The 15,768-nt window shown below is 45.9% G+C and overlaps 2 pseudogenes across 2 annotated transcripts in view; both read right to left on the minus strand.

The window, feature by feature from the left end:
• The window catches only part of LOC309663529 (cyclin-Y-like protein 1 pseudogene), a 295,819-nt pseudogene that overhangs the window by 139,842 nt on the left and 140,209 nt on the right, over positions 1–15,768 (minus strand). The window lies entirely within an intron of this gene.
• LOC309663528 (protein lin-28 homolog A pseudogene) lies at positions 1,127–1,744 on the minus strand (annotated as a pseudogene). The gene has a single exon. The product of its transcript is annotated as a protein lin-28 homolog A pseudogene (transcript).

Raw genomic sequence — 15,768 nt, forward strand, 5'->3', positions numbered from 1 at the left:
TTCCCCTCTCTGCACCTTTTACCTGGCCCAGCCTCTCCTAACCTCTCTGTACCACCTTTTCCTGTTCAGACCAATTTCCAATCTTTCAGTAGAAGGAGACCAAGTCATGGGGCAACCCAGTTAAAACCTAGTCTCCCATGAAACATTGAAGATGGAGAGGTTTCAAGAGGACACTGTGGCAGAAAAGCCAGCTCTAATTGGCAAAAATGAGGTAGTTCAATAGGCTATACGCTCCAAATAGTTGTTCTCTCTGGTGATAGAGCAACAGAAAGTATTCCCGCTGTGCAGACCCGGAGCTGCTGCCGACTTATCCCTGAGATTGCTCACGTACCTGAGAACACAGTGCAGGAATGAGGGCCTTAGATTAAAATACACAAAAATACAAAACCAGAATATTTATATTATGAAAAAAAAAAGTTAAAATGCACAAGATACGTCATTCGCACACAGCTAGTGCACTTGGCATCCTGGAGAAAGTGGGACCCAAGGTACAGTCATCCAAGGGAGCAAATAAATAAAATTGTATTGGCCCAGAACGGGGTGGGAATGAGCTTAGAAGCAGCAGGTCTGCAGCTGTTCCCTCAACCCCCCTTTTGCCTATCATCACAACCCACTGCTTGGGACAGTTCTGTCAGCACTCTATCCCAGGAGGAGGTTGTGAGGAGACAGGATGCGGACAACCCTGCCTTACCCCTGAGAGATTTCCTCCCCCAGCAGGTAGTGGCTTGTGGGCTGGGTCCATCGATCTGGTCTCACGCTTAAGCTTTTCACTCTGGTATGGGGAATATTATTCCATATCCTTCTTGAAGAGTAAAACAACTTCCCTATCCAGGCCACTTTCAAAAGCTGGAGATTCTGGGGGTGGAGACTCAGATAAAGCATGCAGGGAGGGTTACCCCCCAAAGCCCTCACGTGCATTTGGATAGAGCGTGATTGGAGTTTCTTTGCCTCACCCCTTCCCCCCCACCAAGAGGGAAGAGGGGGTGACGCTTTGGCCCCCGGCCTGAGATATACGGCAGTGCCAGCTGCCCCTACCCACCCTGCCCCAACTTTCTCCACTCTGCCAATTGATACCTGTTCCTCAAAACTTTCTGATCACAAACGGATAGCCCCCACCCACTGTGGCTCAATTCTGGGCCTCTGGGAGCATGGCAGGGCTATGGATCTCTTCTTCCTCATCCCGAAAGTAGGCTGGCTTTCCCTGTGAGCTGGGAGCTTGCTGGGCCTTCAGTGGACACGAGGCTACCATATGGTTGATGCTCTGGCAGAAGTGGCACTTCTTGGGCTGGGGTGGCAGTTTGCATTCCTTGGCATGATGGTCTAGACCTCCACAGTTGTAGCACCTGTCTCCCTTTGATCTGCGTTTCTGCATGTTCTTCCCTTTGGGCCGCCTCTCACTCCCAATACAGAACACCCCACCAGGGCCGGTGACTCGGATAGATTCCAGGCCCTTAGCAGACTTCTTAAAGGTGAACTCTACGGCCTCACCCTCCTTCAGGCTCCGGAAGCCCTCCATGTGCAGCTTACTCTGGTGCACAAAGACATCCACCGGAGGGTCGAGTGCGACCCCGGCGCGGGCAGTCATGGACAGGAAGCCGAATCCCATGCGCACGTTGAACCACTTACAGATGCCGGCGCCGTGCAGCAGCTGCGGCTCCTCGGCCGCCCGGGCCGCGTCCTCCTGCACCTCCTCCGGCGCCTTGGCGCCGCCACCTGCAAACTGCTGGTTTGACACAGAGCCCATGGTAGTCGGCTGAGCCCGCGGCCCCGGGCCCCAGGTCGGCCGGCTGCTGGCCCCAGACAAGTCCGGAGGCAAAGGTTGTGCCTTTGTTTTAAGCTAATTAATGTTCTCAACTAATCAGCTCAAATGCATGAGACACAATTTCATTTTTGCACTGTTCTGGGTATTTGAGGTCCGGACTATCATATTTTAATTACAAGGATATATCAGACAAACACAGAGGAAAAATACTGTCAATTTAACTACAGGAGATAATTTAATTGTTATGAAAATGATATTAATCATCCAGATCTTAAAAGTTCATAGTCACAGTAAAAGCCAAGACTCCAAAATTCTATTAATCACTTCCACACATTTATTGAACACCTGTGTGCCCCAAATAAAATATGTGTATAATGAAATTATCTGTCATTTTCACAGCATGGCCAGGCTTATCCTCTTACAGCTGCATCTTACACGCCTATACAGTGTACACGCTCTACCAGGTAAACCCGCTTAGTTAACAAACAAGGAAATTGCCTCTCCTCTGTCTACACTGTCAGACACTGAATGTTACCAACACCCCTGAATATTCACGTCCGGTCAAATTACAGACCTCCTTCTCCTCACAGGGGACCCCATCTTCTAAAGTTTGCTTGGCCATCTCTTCCTTTTCACTTTAATTCACATGTACCACAGTTTACATTTTGCTGATCCATTTTGCTACTTACTCATTATTATGAACTGTAAAAATGAATTTGAAACAAACTGAACAGAAAGAAAGCAGAGTAACCCAAAGACAAAAGACAAGTATTAATAGGGAACTCCTTGTGAAGCCTTCATATTAACAGATTTTAATGAAATCATTCTTCACTCTGTGTTTACCAAGGTCCTTGACTTAACCATTAAGTTCAACATTTCTTCACGCCCTGAAGACTGTTAGCTCCAAGACAAAAATTGCAGGGTTGTGAAAGCAAATAATCTACTTCAAATTGAAGTTATTTCTAGTAGAAGCAGAAAGAGATATGAATGTACCCAGGAGAATTCTGACTTTCCAGACCTCTCCTAAGAATATCCTGTGAGTTTTTATGAGAAAAATTTTCAAGGAAACAGAAAGTAATAAAAAGATGAAGTCACAAAGCGCTTCGTGTAAATGACACGTGCTGTCGTATTTCTTACGCTCAGCGTGTTTACTTGTGACTCTAAAACAACAGCTGCAGCAACAAAAAAAGGGAAGGTAAGAGAAAACTTACAGACTAAAATAAAGAATGTTCCAAGAGAGGTGAGAAAGATAAAGAGAAACACATACCACAGTTAGCAATAATGCACTTTAAATTTATTATCTCTCATTAATTCTATGTGCTGCTGGAAAAGAGTATCTTTCCAGAGGTGTCATAAAAATAAAATACTTAGGAAAGAGTGTTCAAATATATATATATGTTTTTAATTACCAAAATATATGCCCTTTAAAATGGAGATTTTCTTTTATTTACTATTTAAATTAAGGGTAGTACTTTTCATAAATATTTCTTCTGTATCTTGCTTTATTTAAAGTCACAGAATATAATATTCTTTAGATGAATAACTAACATCAGCTAATTCGTAATTAATATTTTGATTAAATAACATATCTCAAGTGTACCAAAACATTAGGGACTATTTTACATTAAAAGTTACTATGGATTTAGATAAGAAGCTCTTTTTCTAGAATAAAAATTATAGCGTATCTATAGTTTAATATTTATAATATCCTATTTTTCTATTGCAAAGGTACATCTTTTTCTAGAGGTAGAAATTCCCAACCCTGTGCTTTCCAGTTGCAAAACCACAGGTATTTCTTACAGTTGATGAGATCATCCAGGGGTGCCCACAGCCTGGAGTAAGCAGAAGTCAGAGGTCCCGGGCCCTGGGACCCACCTGGCCTCCTGGAACTTGTAACGTGCAGGGGGCGGGTGTTTCTTGGTTCCTTATCTAGTCTTACCAAGGACTCCGACGAAAGCCCTTGGAGACAGTGCCTTGTGTGCAAATGCGTCATTAAATAGTGGAATCACGTCACACATCGTCTTGGGTGTGTTGCGTCTACGTTTTTCATTGCTTTTTTTTTTTTTTTCACTTCTCACAAGAAACTTCTTATTCAGCGCATACAGCTCTTTAACACACTTTCAGAGTGTTAAATCTTTTTCATTGTATATTGTTACACAATTTTGCCAACATATCACCAGTTTATAACAGTTTTTTTCCTAAAAATTTGCTATTAGTAATGATAACATGAAACAGCCTTATGTATACATATCTTCAAAATTACAGGAATATATTTGCCTGATGAATTTATAAAAGTAGAATTATTGAGTCAGATTATGTGTGGGATTTCAAAATTTTTTAAAGATTTATTATTTATTTATTTATTTTTTGGCTGTGTCGGGTCTTAGTTGCGGCACGTGGGCTCTTCGTTGCAGCATGGGCTTCTCTCTAGTTGTGCGGGATTTAAATTTTGATGGACAATTCCACCTTGACCTTTTAAGCATTGGTACCATATTAAGTTCCCGTAAACAGTGCTTAAGTTTCAGATTTCTTCTCGTCCTGGTCAAAGCTGTGTTTGTCACTCTTCTATTTTTTCTTAACCAATGTGGGGAAAATCATAGCTCAGTATGGTTTTAATTTGGAATTGCAGGACCTCCCATAAAATTGAGTGACTTTTCAGGTGTTTATAAGCTCACTTTTTTTTCTTCTGTGTGTTAGAAAGTTAGTTTTCTCTTGTTGCCAAAACTACCAAAACTGTAGTGGCTTTAGCATCACCCGTTTACCTTCTGCAGCCCTGTAGGTCAGAGGCTGAGCTGGGTCTCACTGGGGTTCGGGGACGACCGATCAGGTTTCCTGGCTCATGGATTGTTCGCGGAACTCAGGTATTTGCAGCTGCTTCCTTGCTGGGCATCAGGCAAGGGCTGAGCCTCCAGCGGGACCACATCCCTGTTCTATGGACACGTCTTCCCTCTTCCTTCTCCCTGCAGGGGCCCTTCCTCCTCTGTCATGATCTCTCTCTCGCAGACCCAGGGAAGGTTCTCTGTGCCTATGGACTTGTGTGATTGCTCTGGACCTGCCCTGATAACCCTCTTGGGGTCAGCCCTGTAGGCGCATCTGTAAATAGAGTCACTGTTGTGGGTAGGATGCCCTCCTCCAGGGAGGTGTTGCTCTGTCCACTGCCCGCTGCTTGGGCTGATCTTTTATTGACTGATTTGTGAGGTCTCAAGGTAGGTTTTGAAATTCACTATTTTCATGTTCTTCTGTTATATATTTTAAGAATATTTTCTACAAATCTCTTTGTTTCTCATCTCTATCAAAGTTTTAATTTTTTTCAACGATGTGGTATATTTCTTAATGACTTACTTGGTTTGATTTCATATTCAGAGGAGCCATAATCACCTTACACCTTTAAAATGGCATTCTGTATTTAGTAGAACTTTAATAGTTATACTCTGGTTTTCCATTTAGAGTTTTAGTCATTTTCAAGTTATTGTTGTGAAAGGGTGAAAATAGGGATACTACTTTATTTTCCCCCCGAACCTTGTAGTCTGGGATTGCTCAGACCCCGCACACTCTCCCCAGAGGTTTGTCTCGGGACTGACCCTTGGCACACGTAGTACCAGTTCAATCAGAAAGTTCCTGTTAACCTGGTTTACGGGGACTGCATTTTGCCTGTGGGCTGTTGTCCCGGTAGCTGAGTTTAATGCCCTGGGCATGGCCTGCCCCGCGTGACCCCACGTTCCCGACCCCAGGCTGGGCCGGCTCCACGCGGACAGCACATCACGCCCCATCCACGTGGCTGGGAGAACCCAGCATTCCCGCGGTTCCAAGGGAGGGGCGCCTGGAAGCTCCTGCCTGGTCCCCCTGCTTGGTCCTGGACCTACTCCCTCTGCTGAATTTAATCTCTGTCCTTTCACAGTCCTGAGCTCCCTAAGTCCCGTGGTCCTTCTACTGGGCCATCCCAGGTGGTCTTGGGGTCACCTCCGCAAACTGAAGTACAATTATCCCAGTTACATTTATTGAGTAAACTAACATTCCTCAACTGATTGAGATGTCTTTTAAAATGAATTCTGAATTTATGCTGGGCTTTTAAAATTGTGAAATGAGTTTCCGTTCAATTGAAATTAAAGAAAAAATCACCAAAAATTAACTAAATATAAAGGTAACCAAAATACAGAAGCTATGGTACTACACGAATAAGAGGGAAAAAAATCCCTATAAAGCACACTTAGGGAGTCAGCACACGGATGTCCATTCCTGATCGTGAGCTGTCTCAGTAAGTGTGGAATTCTGTCCAACGCACCCACTGGCCCCAAAAGCCTTTTACCATTGAGTGGGATCGTCCTGAGGTTCTTGTTTCCCTCATTAGATCACGTCCTCCATCAAGACAATACATGATGGGCACAAGTGTGTTCCAAAACATCTCTACTACAAAACCAGCTGTCATGTTGGACTTGGCCATAGATTTTAGATCCCTGACCTGTGCCTGGCACAAAAATCAGCTCTACGTAATTACTTGTTGAAAGAACAGATAAATGGGTCCTCTGTCAACTGTTGTATCTCCAGGATTAGATGGCACATACTAGATATTCAACACATGAGGTGAACGAATAACACTGAGTATTTCACTAACCTCCCTGGGGCTAAACCCCCAGGAGCTAAATGAGAGAGTAGGTTGTCCTCAGGAGAGGATCTGTGCTCTGGTGTTTGGGATGCAGACCTTCTGCCCGTCCCAATACCAGTCCCAATAACAGTGTGAATGTTTAATTCATACCAATGGTCAAGAATAGAAAATCAGTGCTGACCACCAAGGAGAAAAGGGAAGCCAGAAATCCCTTCCAAATATCAAAGTTCTAGACACTAAAGAGAAAAACAAAACTCAACAGAAGAGAATGAAGAGCTTTGGCATGAACATCCCCATGTACGGATATTGTATTTATAGCAGAAGAGAAATAAAACTCATGGATGAACTGACAATGGGACAGTGGGTTAAACATGAGAAAAATGAAGTTACTTCTCCTCTACACCATACACGAAAATAAGTTCTTCATAGAGAAAATGCGTTCAAGTGAAAGGAAAACAATTTTAAGTTTTGGAATTACATGGATGAGCATATTCATGATCTGAGTAAGAAGACTTTTTAAAAAGAACCCAAAGAGAACAATCGATTAAGGAAATTATGGACAAGACTGGGTAACATTGATCTTAAATACTTATGCCAAAGGCATAATAAGCAAAGTGACTTGTCATTTAAAGACAAGCCAGAGACTGAGAGAAGGTAACCGTAATACACACAACCACATGGCTTTGGTATCGTGGCTTAGTGTGACCCAGCCATCAGGGATGTGTAAATTCCAGGGAGGCGCGTTTCACATCAGTCAGACTGGCAAGAAGGGAAACACCTGATGAGACCTTGCTTGGAGACAGGGAAACTGCTAGAACAAATCTGAGCGGACACTTGGAGACAAACCAGTGGAGACACAGGTATCCTCAGACCCAGCCAGGATGCTTGTAAAGTTACAGCCTGCAGTCACGCTTCCTGCACCTGTTTTACACTGTCGTTGATGGAGAACGGCAGGGTCTGCATGGATCCTGCGTCCAAAAGAAACAGCCTTGCCAGGCAGAGCCCCGGCCTCGCACCCCCGAGGCCACTCCCTCCAGCTGCCCGAAGGCTAAGGGTGTCGTGGTCTCAGCAGGCGGAAACCCCGACCACACAGCCACATGGCCACATGGCACCGCCTGCGTGCCCAAACCTGTCCCGAGGGAACTGTCACCAAGTGAGAAGGAGGTGGTACAAGAAAGCCCACTGCAGTTTCACGGCCTGATGGAAGGTGGATGCACCCCAGATCCCACGGCCGGGGCGGGTGGAGCAGTGACGACTGTCAAGGTCTTCTTGTCAGCGAGTAAATCTCCAAACGGGAGAGAGAAGCCAGGTGCAGAGGGGGACACTCTATTTTCAGAACAGCTCTTAACACCGGGGTTAAGAATGAGCGAAGTGAATGGTTAAGAGCTAAAACTGAGGAAGATTCGTCTCTGGGAGCTGCTTTATCTCTTTTCATGGGGTTCAGAGGAGGCACACGTGGCTGTTATGATAAGTTCTGTGAAAGCCTTGCAGAGAGTGCTCTGGGGTCTATTTTATGTCTTTGAAATATTTATAAACTCCTCCCAGTCGAGATAAATTGGTCGACAGAAAATAGGAGCTCTTGAAAGAAACAAAGAAGACAAGAAGTTAATAGTGCCTGATTTTTCTGTTTAATCCTATCCTATCACAAGCCTTTGTGGATGAGCCAATCTGAATATAAGTGGAAAGTGCCAGGTCCACACACAGTGAAACACGCACACTCGCCCGGGCGTGTCAACACAGTGACAGAGGCGGTAAGCAAAACTGAAAACAATAGAATAGATCGAATTACATTCTCAGAAATAAGGGCCTGGCTGGGCCCAAGCTCAGGGGTCAGGGTCAGGGAAGGGACTTGGGGTCCGCCCGAGGCTGCCATTGCAGGTTTCTGCAAGCTTGGAGGAGGAATGGCGCTTCCTTTGACCCTCCCAGGGTGGAGGCAGGTCTGTCAGAGCTGGCTAACCTTCCCATTGCTCTGACCGTGAGCCTTATGAAAAGATGAACACCCGCTTTCAGGAGCCGGCTGCCCCCCGCACCACCCTCAACAGATGGACTTTCCCTCTTGGCGGTGCTGTTCTCCCGAAGAGGTTCAGCTGACAATTAACTTCCGTGTCTCAGGTCTGGGGGCGGTGGAACCTGGGAGCTGGTGAAGTCGCCAAAGGCAACGCGGGCACCTAGGATGGCTACGGAGACTTTTATTTTTAATTCATAACCGGTGACTCTGAAACTTTGTAAAAATAATTGTACATTCACTTTTTTAAAAGATTAAATTTATTACCGGTTTTGAAGATTAAAAAGAAAAGAGAAATGAGAAGATGATCGGATTGCTGTTTATTAGTCAGATACTACAAACGTCAGGCTCCGCATTTCCTTCTCTGACTTGTACCGGCTCTTCTGGCCTCTCTCCATCCCCTTCCGAATATTTTCATTTGACTCTAACAGGTCCTAAAGCAAGAAGAGCATCTTCACTAGGCCCTGGTCACGTGTATTCTAGGTTTCCCACTCAGAAATTTTAACAGGCTCCCACAGTTGACCAAGAAAGCCTTACCAGTCTATGGTGACAATTAATGCAGTGACTGATACTGGCCCCGGGTGCGTATGGCCCTGCTGCACGGGCCGGGCCCCGGGGGGGGCGGCTGTGCAGAAGGGCTGCGCTGAGGGGCCAGGAGGCCCACCCAGGCTGCGGTCCACGGGCGTCAGGGCAGAGCGGCTCACCCGCTGACAAGTGAGTCCCAGTGGACACGGGGCACCTGGTCCTGGACACACAAGGCTTCATGAGCCCGGAGCCGCCTGTCCTGAGGTGGGTGTGGTCAGAGCCCAGTGATGCCCCTGGGGCAGAACAGAGCAGAACCTCCTACCAGGAAGTTATATACTCAGTAAGGGGCAGGGGCAGGTCCAGATCATAAGCCAGCGCCCTGGACAGGCGACTCGAAACCCTGCACCTCTTTGCACTGACAAGTCCCTCTCAGGACACACCTGTGTCCCCAGGTGGGCTTTCTACCAGCAGCCAAATGGAAGATAAAACCCAGGCTGGATCCACAAATGGGTCAGCCTGGGATGCTGGTGAAGCTGGGCAGGGAAAGTGCTGTCCTGTGGCCTCACCCCAGGGAGGGCCTCGCCTTGCGGAGGAGCGACTGGAGAGGAGATGACCCTGGATCCCGGGGGGCCGCAGTCACGTCCAGGAAAGGGGCGCAGGGTGAAGCTCTGTGGGTCTCACGTAGTGACCCTGGAGCACGCCCTGTGGAGGAGTGGACATGCAGAGCGACGGCCTGGCCCCCAGCCGCTCCAGTGTCCACTCGAGGCCGTGCGGGCGGCCCTCGGGGGCAGGAAGAGAGGCTGAGGACAGCCCTCCGTGTGGCCCCATCCTTCAATCAGCCAGTGCTGGGCCTCCCTGGACGGATGGGTAGCAGTTTGTCCTGATTTGAGGCTCAGCTTCAGGACACTCAAAGGCAAACCACCTGAAAGCACAAATTCGGGTCTCTGGGGGAAAGCTGAATGACACAATCACTGGCCCTGTGTGCTGGTCCAGGCGGGGGTGAGCGGGCAGATCAACCACGTTTCCAAGACCATTTAAGTATCTAAGGATATATTTATGTTGATCACACGCTTAAACAAGATTTTGAAACACTGGATTAAAATATATTAAAATTAATCTACCTGGCTTTTATTTACTTTTTCAATATGGTTACCAGAAACTTTATAATTTCATATGGGGCTCATTTTACATTTTTATTGGGCAGGGCTGATGTCCAAGTCAGATGAGACACAACTACGTTATTCTGTAAACAGGGGGTTGATACCAAAAAGGTAACAATAACATAGTAGGTAAACTGTGATCTATCTGCTTATTTGTAGCATAACCTGTGACATGTACCTGCACATATGCACATACATTCCATGCAGAATATAATGAAATGTAATGTCACAGTTGGCCCACTCCCCCCGGGGGCCTGTCACTGTCACTCTCCCCTCAGATGGGCTAAGCCTTGATGTCCACAGTGACAAGAGGGGGCAGAGACCCTCCTGGGCTGGTGATGGGAAAGCCGTCCAGATGTCTCCCTTCCTCTGCATCGGCTCCTGTCCACCAAGATAGCAAGTCCAGGCAGCCGGTGTCCAATCAAAGGCTCGCCCAAGCGAATCCCCTCACGTCCTGTTCTATGAAGAGCCTTGCACACTGGCTCGAGCCCTGGTCTGGCTGGGACAGGACAGAGCCCACCAGGACTCCAGCTGATGCTGGTCAGAGCGGAGGGGATGGAGTGGACTTAGGGGTGAGGGGAAGCCAGGAAGCGTTTTCAACTGTTAAGAACAGAGCAGAAATAGCCCTAGTCACCCCTGCACCTCTCCTAGACAGGCACTGAAATTAGTCGATCAATCAATCAATCAGTCTTCCTGGAAGAGTATGGTAAGACCCCCTTTACAGTAGATTTCCACACCCGATGTCAGCATTCCTCAAATGCTATTAGCTTTCCGACAACACAGCAAAATCTGGCAAATTAACCTTTTACCACGATCAAGAACTAAAACCGTAAGTGTACCTGCCTTCTTGTCACATCCCAACTCAGAATGAATCTCCTTGATGACGTTTGCAGCCGTTGCCATTCTGCTCTGGAATCAGGTGCTGACGTTCCCTCGGTGCTTCCTCAGAGCCCATCGCCACCCCATCTCTGTCCCTCTCTGTCCCCCTCTCTGTTCCTCTCTGTCCCCTCTCTGTCCCCCTGTCCCTCTCTGTCCCTCTCTGTCCCCTCTCTGTCCCCATCCCCGCCTCATCCCCAGCACGTCCCCAGCCCATGGATGCACCTGCTCACAGGGACACCTGCCTGCAGAGCCTCGTGTTTCTAACCATCTCAGACCAGGGAGTTTCTCTCCTTAGTTTTCATGTGAATTGACCGGAATTAATCTTCTTCTAATTCAACTTAGAAACTGATTTCCGCCTCTGTGGAGGCTCCGTAACCTGACAGGAAAGCAGTAGCAGTGAAGACTCCTTGACAAACTGGTCCACCCTGGGCCCACTGTGTCACCAGCATTCACCATCTTAACTTAGTGTCACCAGCCGCCCGGCGGGGACACTCCTGTGAGCTTCTCATTACCGACGACTCCATGGACCAAAAGATTCATTTCCAGATTCCCAGGTCTGGCACTGTGGTCACACACACACACACACACACACACGCACACGGAGCTGAGCAGAAGCATTTGAATCTCTGCGTTTTAGACGCGACTGTGGGCAGGACACTTGTTCTGTGCGTTCTCTGGGGAGAAAGCTGACAAGTCACCTGGCCCTACACCCTGCGGACCCCAGACCAAAGGCAGCTCTGTAGGCCTGGGGAGCTTTCATCACGTTTCTGTTTTCCTGCCAGAGAATAAAGTGAAGGCCAGGTCGTGGCCGTCCTGTATCCCCTGGCCCTGGGCCTGTCTCTGGTCCCCAGGTGGAGATGCCCACGGGCAGCCTGCCTGCTCTCAGGAACCGTCCTCAGCAGGTGTCTCAGCCACCAGCAGCTAGGAGGCCTGGTTTCGTGTCACCTCCATTTATGGTGCCCAAGGTCAGCCTGGCCGGCACTTTGAGCTCTGACCAGCCCAGCTGCTGCGGGAAGACAAGTCAGGAGAGGAGAGAGGGACGGGAAGAGGGTGATGTCTGTGGACCAAGGAGTCCAGGTGGCATCTCTGCCCCTGTCACCCCGCTCACCTGGTTAGACTGCTGTCCCCCTCACCTGCCTGGGCTCCTGTGTCCTCAGATCACCAGGTGTGTCCTGGGCCCTCCAGGTGCTCTGCGTCCAGGCCGCATGCCTGTCTTTTGATGCGGGGACGGAAACCAACAGGAAGGTGAGCGGGGAGGAGCCTCACGCAGGACAGGAGGCAGGTGTGTACACCCCCCCCTCTCCCCCCACCCCAAGCCCAGCTGTGCAATCTCAGGGCCCCAGTGCAAAATAAAATGCAGAGCCTGTTGTTCAAAAATTATGAAAAAGTTCAAGACAGTGACGGCATTAAAAACAATTTCAATAATTAATATGAGTGGGGCCCTTCAAAATGTAGACACCTGGATGGATGAGAATTAGAAATGCCAGCAACATCCCATAAACACATACCTGGGAAACCATTAAAAAATGTAAAGTTAAACCTTGACAATTTGTGATCTTTTGCCAAAAATCAATGCCCGGACGAGCATGCATAAGAGTGTAAATTTTACTGCAAAGGGCACGATGTGAGTATTATCGGTGTTATCTTTAAATGACTGTTCACGGGGCAGCGGAAAATCAGCAGCTTTCGTTATTTTCACCGGAAGCTCCTCGGATGCAGCTGGGTTTGAGGACGCTCCTCCCTCTGTGAGCTCCTCCCCCAGGGCTTGCTTCCTCCGCGAAAGCCTCTCAAGGAACGCGAGATGATCCTCTTCATTTCAAATTGCAGCACAGCCTGTGACCAAAGTCTTCAACATGATTTCCGTAGAACATTTGTGCAAACCCACTAACAGGAGGAATAATTGTCATGAAAAGTGAAGTCAGAACAGCCCCAAAGCCCGGCTCGGCAAAGGGACCGCTGCTGCCGCTGTGTCCTGGGATGTCCCGGCCATGACACTGAGCGAAGGACTTAAACCCGGATGATGCGGAGTTTCTGACAGAGTCCTGTCTCCTGTTTCCCAGCTCCTTTTGGAAGAATGCTTATTCATCCAATCTTCAGGAAGATTACGCTTTCTTTGGACTAAAATTTTAGTCGGACTTGCAAACGGGCTTCTAATGATGTCAGTCAAACCCCAGAGCTGTACAACTGGGCCTTCCATTAGTTTGCCGAAGGATCAACTAAAGTGCCTTTTTGCAGAGTGTAAAATTATAATGCAAATTTAAAGAAATCAGATAGTGTATTTATGAGGCTGATTTTTTAATAGAAGCATGTAGTCACATCATTACTTCTGTGAAGCCTTTTGAAATATATGCCCCATATAAATCAGTACCTGACTCAATACTCAATATTTATTGAATGAATATCAATTGTCCTAGTCACACTATACACACTTGCATTTTTAATACTTGTAATTACACGCATACATTTGACCAGACACAGGTATGTATATTCAATATATACATATGTGTATGTATATATATATATATATATTCTACATACACACACATTACATATAAAGGTGTATGTGTGTATATAAATATACATATACATTTTGCTCAATATCTAAAATGTTTATATCAATTCAAGCATTTTTGATAATTGCCATGCACAGCTTTACCTCTTACTTAGAACTGGTAGCAGGTTTTAAACAGCACTTTGTGTATCTTGGTTTTCTCCTGATTAGTTTTGATTAATCTTTTCGGGAAAGCTAATGCTCTAGAGGATGTCACTTGCATGTCTGGTTGTTTCTTTCACATTTTCTTTTCCTTTGGTTCTTTAGAAATGTCACTCTCAGAGTTGAGAGTTTTATTTAATAACTTTTTTTAAAAAAAGAAAGCTCTACTGGAATAAATCACTGTGCCCTTTTGCTTTCAGCCCATCAGCCTCACCTCTGTGGTCTGGAAAGAGCACTCTTGCACAGGATGGCGGGTTTCGGGCCCACAGGTGTCTCGTAAGTAATTGCTGGTTCCCTGAGAACTGACACACTCCTTCCATTACGCTCTTAATACCCCCACCAGAAAGAACTTCTTTGTTTAGAAAGAGACCTCAACACCTATATGTCTCAAAGAATAACTAATTAGTCCTGGACAAAGAGGAGAAGAAGAACCAGAAGAAATACACCCAGCAGCTAAGACGTGTGCTTTAAATAGATTTTGTTTTTATAACTGCTATTTAGAAGACGGCAATGTGAATGTCGTTACTTGACAACAAGATGGATTTTACAAGATAAAAGTTACTATACGACATAATTCTGTTATAACTGATAAGTAGAGCACAGTTCTTATAGGTTAACATATGAGATCTATACAATGAACGTGGCTTGACCTACGTTAACATAACTATGTAACTGGTTTAGAAGGAGTTTCTGAGCCTTGAATGTCAGGTTCTAGGCCAGGTGTGTGGGAGGTCAAGTCACAGACCTTGCTGGAAGTTTACCTGCCATTTGGAGCAAAGGGAACCAAGTTGCATTCCACTGATGCAGTCAAATAGCAACAGAAAGTATCCACCACGGAGTTTAAAACTAGGGTTTGTCAAGTCCTGGGCACAGTGCCAGGAGCTGCGTGCTGAGCTCACATACAATTTGCACCACACTCCTCGTGTGACCATGACAGACCTCCTGTTAGGTGGGCAGGTGTCCCTTCTGGAAAATGATCACCTTCTAGTTCACATTTCACTTTTGCACGTAAGTGTCTTAATTGCCCAACGAGAACACGCCTATCTTTCCTGTGAAATACCTGTGTGATTCCTTTGCTTGCACCATCCCAGATACTTCTTATAGTCTCTTGAATACAGTAGGTTCAACATTGTTGACTGAATGAAGAATCTCCACTAAAGTACATCCTAATCACTAAATCAAAGATTATAGAAAACTCATAATATTTGATTAGGATGTTTGTTAATTCTCCAATTAACATAGTATTAGTGAAAAAACAGACAATGATCTTTAGATTGGATAGTTCCAAATATACAAATATCTATATACATTTTATCTAATACATAAGAATTTTAATGTAACAATACTCTTAAGAGAAAAAAATAAATAGAAATAAACATCCTCCCTGACTTTGTTAAGAGATTAATTACATAAACCTTGAACGAGACTCTCTCTTTCTCTTTTCCTTGTTACTCTTCTCAGCCTGATGTCTGAGGCAGGGGAGCACGCTGCAGGGCTCCTGGGGGCCCCTGAAAACCTGGGAACTGTGGCCGTGCAGTTGAAACCTATGGGGCGTTCTCCCTGGGACGCTGTTGACACTTGACATGATTCAGAAGAACTGGACCCCCATACACACACCATTGGCAGCTATACAGTAGGATCGAAAAGAAGTGGAATTCTGGAATGAGAGGGAGAAACCTCTTCCTCCTGTGACATCTTTTTTTTTTTTAAAGTATTAAAATTCAAGATTTTATTAAAAAAAAAAAAACCCACAATTCTGACAACACAAGAACATCTTCCATTAGAATAACCACAGCCTTCTAGTTTGGCCCATCTTTACCAATTATCTCTACGCAACTACATAACAAAAACATAACAACACTTGATAAAGGATAAATAAGCACTGGATGTAGTAAGGAAACTTTGTAGATTATGTGACTTTAAAAAGTGCTCCAACACAGAGTTTTTTTATTTTTTGCAAGATTGAATGAAAAGACACAGGCCTATTATGTAATTCAGTGGTCCATACATAAAGAACTATGAGAGAAATTCCTTCTAAAGAGTGATAAGGAAATGTCTGCACATCTGAAATAATTTGGGACGCTTCCTTGATCTGTCAATGAGGACTTTTGCTAGGTCTCC

Source organism: Balaenoptera physalus, assembly GCF_965194825.1.
Source record: "Balaenoptera physalus genome assembly, contig: SUPER_6_unloc_3, whole genome shotgun sequence".
In the NCBI taxonomy this organism is placed as follows: Eukaryota; Metazoa; Chordata; class Mammalia; order Artiodactyla; family Balaenopteridae; genus Balaenoptera; species Balaenoptera physalus.